This window comes from Mustela nivalis (genome assembly GCF_964662115.1).
Source record: "Mustela nivalis genome assembly, chromosome: 5".
Taxonomy (NCBI): Eukaryota; Metazoa; Chordata; class Mammalia; order Carnivora; family Mustelidae; genus Mustela; species Mustela nivalis.
In genome coordinates, this window is record NC_139024.1 from 155405180 (window position 1) to 155413806 (window position 8627).

General features: G+C 46.5%; 1 long non-coding RNA gene across 1 annotated transcript; it reads left to right on the plus strand.

Moving 5' to 3' along the window:
• Positions 1-939: 939 nt before the first annotated feature.
• Positions 940-4071, plus strand: LOC309865305. Its single transcript, XR_014312019.1, has 3 exons — positions 940-1151; positions 1806-1844; positions 1958-4071. It is a non-coding gene; the product is annotated as an uncharacterized lncRNA (long non-coding RNA).
• The last annotated feature ends 4556 nt before the right edge of the window (positions 4072-8627 follow it).

The window sequence follows — 8627 nt, forward strand, 5'->3', positions numbered from 1 at the left end:
GGGCCGAGGTAACCGGGTTACACTAAGCGGGTTCACTCCCTGTTTCTGGTGGCAGCCGCGCAGATGGCCGCAGGACGCTCCGGGAGGAGAGAGTCAGGTAGACCCGTGGCCCTGGAGGACCCCCGCTCCCCTCCCAGCAGCCCGGTGGCCTGGGTGGGCCTTTCACACTGAGCTGCGACGCCCAAGACAGGCACGCCCCACGTTCTGCCTGCTCTGTTGGGGCTCAACGTGCCTCCCTGGATATGCAGAACTCAGCCTGACAGGGTGTCTGAGCAACCTCAACAGAGAAAAGAAAAACGCAGGAGGCTGTTAAAAGGTAGCATTCAGGCGCGCCTGGGTGGCTCAGCCTTGCTAAGCGAGTCTTGGTTTCGGCTCCGGTCATGATCTCGGGGTCGGAGGATCGAGTCCCACGTCAGGCTCCTTGCACAGCATGGCGCCTGCTTCCCTCTCCCTCTGCTCCTGCCCCTGCTTGTGCTCTCGCGCGCTCTCTCTCTGTCTTAAATAAATAAATAAATAAATAAATAAATAAATAAATAAATAAATGAAATGGGGTGGGGTGGGGGGGTCTCTCCAAAGCTTAGTCCCTTCTGGCGGCTGAAGAAGGGACTGGGGCCCGGAAGCAGCTGGTCGTCTGCGCAGGCGCCGAAGAGTTCGGTGGTCGGTGCGTGGCCGCGCGGCCAATACTATTCTGCCCTTGACGTCTCCGCTCTCTCAGGCCTCCCAAGGACGACCCGCGTGGCGCTTGGAATCCTTCCTTTCCTTTCTTCTGCTCAGCATTGGGTGTCTCCCTGGGAGCCTGAAGGCAGCCAGAGCAGCAGGATTTACCAATGGGAATTAGCAAATGCCCCCGGCGGGGTGTTTTGCTTCCTCCTGGGGTGTCCGCGGCTCGACGGCGACCAGCACACGCCCGCCCCTCCCCCCACCTCGGACACGCGCTGCGCCTGCGCAGGAAGGAACGCGGGTTGGCTCACGCTGCGTTCCTACCCGGAGGGTCCTGCCTCACCCGCCATGCTTCTGGGCCGAGTTCAGTCCCTCACTCCGCGGATCTGTACCTGCCACGGATATTTCTGTGTTGTTTCTCGTCTGCTGGTGTTTTCATCGCGACCTTCCAAATTCTGTGAAGAAGCCTCGAACACCCTTCAGACAGATAGGTGAGGTTCACCCTTCACTTCCTTCATGCTTTTTGCTCCCTCATCATCTCCCACTTCCAGAGCGGGCTGCGGCCCTGGGCCGGCAGGCGGTGAGCCTGGAGCACGACTGTCAGCAGACAGGGCCGGGCACGCCCTGAGCCAGGCCCTGCGGACCAGGACGCGGCTGGGCTGTGTAGCCCGTGACCCCAGGGACCTCGTCGGGGTTGCCTGGCGATGAACGGAGAACAATGGCTGCTTCTCTCCCTGTGGGAGGATCAGCCCGTGTTCCCAAGTGCTGGGAGGCTGGCGTTCCCAGCTGGCACCCACACAGAAAATGTTTCTTCTCCCTGTTCAAGTCAGCTTTCTTGCTTTCTCCACGGAGGGAACAGTGCAGGCAGTGGGCGCCCTTCTGGAACATAGAAACTCTAGGCATCAGGGGCCTCCTTCCTACCCCCCCAGCATGGCAGGAGAACAGACCCCGCTGCCAGCCCTCTGCCCCCCAGGCCCAGCGGACATAGGACTGATGGAAGCCCTAGATAGGAAGGCCTGGTTGGGAGTTGAAGTCACAGGACCTGTAGGGGTGCTCGTCCGTGGACAAGAGTGGAAAGCTTTAACTAAGGGGCTGAGATCTAACTTTTTGAACTTGATTTAAATCTCCTTGTGTCTGCCTTCTAGAACGTTCTTCACGAAAGCGACACTCCAACAGCTGATTCTGTAAGTTTCCATCTCTCTCTGGCAGACCCCCTTTCTACTGCCCACCTGCTGCCCACAGTCTCTCTTTCCTCTCCACTTCGCATCCGTGAAAATGACTTTTTCTCTTCCACCAGGTGGTCTGTGTTGAAATATGCAGAGATGCCTCCCTCCTCCACCCTCCTGCTGCCTCCACGGAAGCTCCAGGGAGACCTGGTCTCCAAGGAGCTCAGCTTGGGCTCCCCGGCGCCCTGTGTCCCCTCGTCGGGCAGCAGTGCCAAGCGGTCCTCTGGCTCCATCATCAGGAGCCATGCTGTGGGAGCTCAGAAATGCGCCTCAGAATCAGACCCAAGTTCCTGTTTCCCACATTCCCTGCTCTCCAAACTAGAGCTGGATGATGAGGAATGGAGTTCCTGCCTCATTTCATTAATTAGCTTATAATGTTCACAGTGGGCTGAGCACTCCCTTATTTCATCTTCATAAGGAGTTTATGAGGTAGGCGCTATTATTATCCCACTTCGTAGGCTAGGAGACTGAGACACAGAGACAGAGGTAATGCACCCAGGTCATCTTTTTTTGTTTTGTTACACGATGATACCAGTGGCCTCGGAGCCCAAGGACCTAAGAACTCTGTGTCTTTGGAGGTTTGTTTGACTTGGCTCGGTTGTGCCTCCAATTTCGTAAGGACTCTGTAGCTTTGTCTTTAACTAAGGAACACCAGAAACAAGGCCCTGCTCATTTTTTATTTTTGGGTGATTTACATCACTCTGCAAGAGAGAGAATTTCTGAGAGATGCGTTTGATTTTAAGAAAGCAAGAAGATACTTGATTTTGAACAATTTGTTCTTCTTCTTTGTGCCCAACCCAAACAAGATGACAGCAACCGTGAGGGCTGGTCACCGTGATTCCTGGGACACCATGGGAGATGGAAATAAAAACACAGGTGTGGCCATACGTCATATGTTTTTGCAATCTATGTGACCTTGAGCAAAATATTTTCCCTTCTTATCCTCAATTGCCTTGTCTGGAAAATGGAACCAGCATATCAAGTTCGGCTGTCAGGATTAAGTGGGGATGATGTACATGCTCCATAGTAGACATGGAAGACCATGCCCTCTTCTCCCCTTATCTTTGTTTGGTTCATTTCTGGATGTATCTGTTATCTATTGTCCCATCACAAATTATCCCCCAACTTGGCAGCTTCAGGACTGGAGCTCAGCCATGCTGGGCCTTCTGGCTCTTCCACAGGCTGCGTTTAAGAGTGGCTGAGACTGCCATCACCTCAAGGTCCAGTGTGGGGTCAGTCCACTTCCAAACCCATGCACATGGCTGTTGGCAGGACTCAGTTCCTCAAGGGTTGTTAGACTGAGGGCTTCAAGTCCTTGTTGGTTTTTTCTCATCTTATGGGCCTTCCAACCGGAAAGCTTATGTCATGGCTTTCTTCTGAGGGGCTAAGCATGAGGAAGAGTGTAAGTCAAGGCCCAAGACAGAGGCCACAACCTTTTGTGACCTAATATGAAAAGTGACATGCCATCACTTCTGACACATTCTACTTATTGGAAGCAAGTTACTAAGAGTAGCACACACTCAGGGGAAAGGATTATCCAAGGGTACAAACCTTCAGAGGCAAGGATCATTGGGGGTCATCTTAGAAGATACCAACCACCAGGAATATGTCACAACTTATTTAAAACGAGGGGAAACAGTCTTTGTGATCCCACGTCTTTAAAAATGGTAGTGTATCTCTGTGTTTTCATGCACAGGAGACCCAGTGGGGTGACAATTGGGTCATATGTTCAGGCATCAAAAATTGCAGAAGTATTTGCATTTCTGCCCGTCCTCTGCTACAGTTGAGTGTCAATGGAAACTACATTTCCCAGGCTCCTTTGCTCCCCAATTTCCAGCAGATTTGAGTAATGGGAGATCCTGATGGGACATGTTGGTGGGTCCAGGGCACTTCTTCCCTTCCCTCGTCACTTCCTGGGGTTTCTCCAGCCTCACTGGTACTCTGGCTCAGTCTCATCAGATGACCTTTCTTTTGGTGGTCTCAGCTCTTGCTATGCTGGGCGTTCCAGCCCCAGTTCCTCCCTAGGTGATAGTTGTCCCTTCTTGTTCCCTTGGTCCCTGTAGCCCTTAGAGAGGTGGCATCTGTTTGCCCCTGCTTCTCTTTGGGTTATTCTTCATCCCTCTTTTGTTTTCTTTTTCATTATCTGTTTATATACTTATCTCAATTAAATTCCTTCTGTAGGAAATCCCTAGAATGGTGTTTCTCCTTTTTAACTGGACTCTACAAGTGCCCTGATAAACCGTGGTACCAAACACAGCTGATTAACATTGCTCATTCTTGAACAACCAATGTACAGAGCAGTGTTTCCAGCATTTTCTAGTGTTAAATCCTGGCCTGGGCCTCACGCTGCTGGAAGTCCAGAGGCAGCTGCTTCTTGAGGAGAGAGGCTCACTATCCGGGCTCATGTTTTCTAATAGGGAGTGTGGGAGGCTTTGCGACATCTTAAATCTGAATATGGGGGCCTCCAGAATTTCTCCATAGGGAAAGTTTAGGAACCACATTCTAACTGGGAAATGAATTGGGAGTACTTTATATGAAACCAAGTCATGCGTTTGGTTGGGGGGAGGAGAAGGGGAAGAAAACAAACAACCCCAAACCCTGTGCTGTCCACATCAGAAAAGGGGATGTCCCTGGTGGAAGCCACGGGAGAAGCTGACGAGGATTATGCTAAGGTTTCATAAACAAAGTATGTTGTCCTACGACCTGCTTTCTGTTTCCTACTCCACCCCGTGCTTTCTGCTCCACCCCTAAATCAAAGAAGACAGCTGAGGAATAAACTGAAAATATAAAAATAACACCTCACTGTAAAAGGGATAATAATAATAATAATTTACAAAAGGTGACAGAGTTAGTCACTGGAATCATTTTGACAGAAAGAGAGACAGTACAGAGATCAGCTCTTGTAGCTTAAGACCCTGGGTCACTATCAGTTATAGAAGTTACTTCTACAGTCACTGTAAGTCCAGAGAGTTCCTGGAAGAGCTACTATGAGAAAAGGAAGGTTTGCGGTCAGCTAGAAAAAGAAGAGTTCAAGAATGATAACTTGTGGGGCACCTGAATGGCTCAGTGGGCTAAGCCTCTGCCTTCAGCTCAGGACATAATCCCAGGGTCACTGGATCGAGCCCCGCATCAGGCTCTGTGCTCAGCGGGGAGTCTGCTTCCTCCTCTCTCTCTCTGCCTACCTCTCTGCCTACTTGGGTCGCTGTCAAATAAGCAAATAAAATCTTAAAAAAAAAAAAACCTGATCAGCTAATAAACACATGAACATAAAATGAAATCATTACTGTTTAAGTTACAAAGTACTCCAAACTTAACTGTCTAAAATAACCACCATTTTATCATGCCCACAGATACAATGGATCAAGAATTGAGATAAAGCAGGGTTGGCTTGTCATCAGGCCATGATTTTGGGACTTCAGCTGAAAAGACTTGAGCGCTGCCAATTGGAATAACCTGAAGACTCCTCTCATATTTCTGGTCCCCGAACTAGGATGTTTCCAATATTAGGACAGCAAACCATGGCACCCAGACAAGGTCTCCAAAACAGCTGGGCTTTCTCACAGCCTCGGGGCTGTAGAATCACCAAAGTTCTCATGAGAGAGCTCAGAAACAGAAGTCTGAGGTTTCTAGAAAATAAGGCCCAAGCTGCATTGTTCTAGAGAGCAAGGGACCGGCCTTGCAAGTCACACAGCCTCACTTCCTCCACGCTTGTTGCAAGTGGTCACAAGCTCGCCCAGATTCAAGGGGACAAGAGTTAGATTTGATGAGAGCACAAGAGGCAAGACGCACTGGAGAAAGAAGTGGGGGTCAGAAGACATTGATGCAATCCTCTCTGGAAAATTAAATTTGCCTCATCGTACAACCAGGAGAACATCCAGGAGCAGTAAACTAGATAAGTAAATACATCGGGCCACATTTATAAAAGAGGGCAAGTCACCAAACTAAAGCTCTCTGTCCCAATAGAACACAGAGGGATGGTTCTTATCAAGGGAAAAAAGGAAGACAGGAGTAAGTATGCTATGATCTTACATTTATACATTTCAAAACCAGGACACATGAAACCATAATGTTCATGGACATATATTTATGATAAATCTTAGATTATCAAAAACCAAAGGAATAATTTCAGTAACATTCCAGATAAAGGGCAGAAAGAAGGCACAGATTATACTACTTCAGTGTCTAGGGAAACTTAGTACACATTTAAAAAAAAAGTTTTATCATATTTTTAAGAGTAGGATGTTGTTTGTCAATAATAAAGTAATCCACGCTTATGGTAGAAACTTTGAAGAACATAAAAGCTTGGACACAGCAAGAAAAATCATCTACATTTCCACCCATATGGACAATCTCTGTCACATTTAGGTATATTTTCTCTTTCTATGAAAAGTGTTACATCATGGTAAGATATGAAGAGAAACTGTTTTTAGAAAACTTTTTATTTTGAACCAGTTTTAGATTTATAAGAAAGTTGCAGAACTAGTACAAAAATTCCCTTATATCCCTCAACTGGCTTCCCCTAACAGTAATGTCTCCCATAACCATTGTAAAAATGACAGTTCAGGAAATACAACAAAACAGAAGAAAACAAACAAAAGAACAGGAAATGGACATTGGTACAGTATCATTTATTAAACTTTAGACCCTTTTCCAGTTTGACAAACTTTTCCACCACTGTCCTTTTTCTGTTCCTGGATCTTATTCAGGATCCCATAGTGAATTAACTGATTGTTTTTCCTCGGTCTTTTCTGGTCTGGAATAGTTCTGTAGTCTGTCCTTGTCTTTCATGACCTTCACGCTCATGAGGAGCACTGATCAGTTACTGTAAAGAATGCCGCTCGATTTGAATTTGATGTTTTCTTATGAATGGAGTGAGTTTATGCATGTCTGATGGAAATATCACAACGATGAGGAAACATCTTCTTAATGCAAGAAGTTCTGCATCTCAGTGTGTCTTACTACAGATCGTGTTTACTTGCTCTCTCAGTGAAGGTGACGACTGCTGAGACTAGCCACTGTGCATCTACTACCTTTGCTTCGCCGTTGGCAGGTATCTTGGGCAAGACAGGAAGATACTCTGGGTCTGAGAATCCTACTGCTCCTTAAGTTCGCACCAAGCAATGTTATCATCCACGTGTGCATTGTACCCGCAACAGGGCAGACTTGTCCCTTCTTCTTCTGTATGTATTTATTTACGGAAACATATTTTACTCGTGGTGTTAAAAACATCCAGTATTATCCCTTTTGATTTTTTTGCTCAAATGACACCAGCTTTGGCCATGTGTCACTCCTGGAGCCTGGCCAGCATGTTTTTTCAATATTTCCATCTATTTAAAAACATGTCCTTATCTTCTGGTACGAGATGCTCCAAGCCCATCCCGTATTCTCCCTGCTCCATCTCCTTGGGATCCACCACTTATCCAAGGAGCCCTGCTTCTTTTTATGTGAGAGTGATGCTTACAAGCCAAAGACTGTGGGCCAGGTATGTTCACTGCTGCGACAGTGTCACTATTGGCAGGATGTGTCAGCTTAGAGAGCAAGGAAATATAGGTGTGTATTAATCCGCGCACATACACACAGCTATGTCTCTGTACCTATATAAATGTAGATACACTTCTGCTTCTAATCCAGGCCCCCAAGGTTCATTTCAACCAAATATTTCTTCTTCCACCCGTAAGAACACTAAATCTCATTGTCTACAGCATTTTTATTTCATTGGTCAATTCTAATAGACACATCGGGAGTTTCAGATGGTGAAGCCATGTTCCTGAGATACTTTTATTAGAGGATAACCCATCGAGGATATGATGTTATTCAGTGAGTACAGCTCAGTTCATTTGTTAGTGCTTCTAGTCCATGTGGGTTCCTTCCCCAACCCTATCGCTTATATTTATTTTTTTAAGATTTTATTTATTTTTTGGATAGAGATAAAACGAGAGAGAGCATGAGAAGGGGGAGGGTCAGAGGGAGAAATAGACTCCCTGTGGAGCTGGGAGCCTGATGTGGGACTCAGTCCTGGGAGTCCAGGATCATGACTTCAGCCGAAGGCAGTCGCTTAACCAACTGAGCCACTCGGGCGCCCAACTCTATTGCTTTTAATAGTTTATTTTGCTGATACATGAAACCATACTATAGTTGTAAGAGTCAGAGTTACACAGACACACTCAACAAACCATTCCTCCCTCCTCACCCCTGCTATTCTGTTCCCCTTTCTCCCTTCTTTCTACTCCTAACCTTCCCCCCATAGATAACTCAACTCCTTTGTTTTTGATTTATCCATTCTGAATCTCTTCTGCATAAATAAGCAGAAAATGTGTTTTCTTATAACCTCTTCATTCTCTTACGGAGGGTAACATACTACGGATACTCTTTTGCACTTGGCTTTTTCACTTAGCCATACATTCTGGAATTTACTCCTTATTACTTCACAGAGATCTCTCTCTCTCTCTCTGACTCATTTCTGTAGCTGCATATTCCATGATTCTGCAAGTGCCCTAGTTCACTCAACTACTCTCTTATGTGTGGATATTAAAGTTCATCCCAATATTTTACAGTTCCAAACAAGGCGGCTACAGATATCATATGGTTTGCAACCACACTTCTGATGGCTAAATTAGATTTTAAAAAAATAAATAAAAATTTTTTAAAAGAACATATAGCTAATTTTAAGAAAAATTCTCCAGAAATGTTCTATGCCAAAAGCTAAGATAGAGTACTGATGAAAAGTCCACAAAGGTGAAG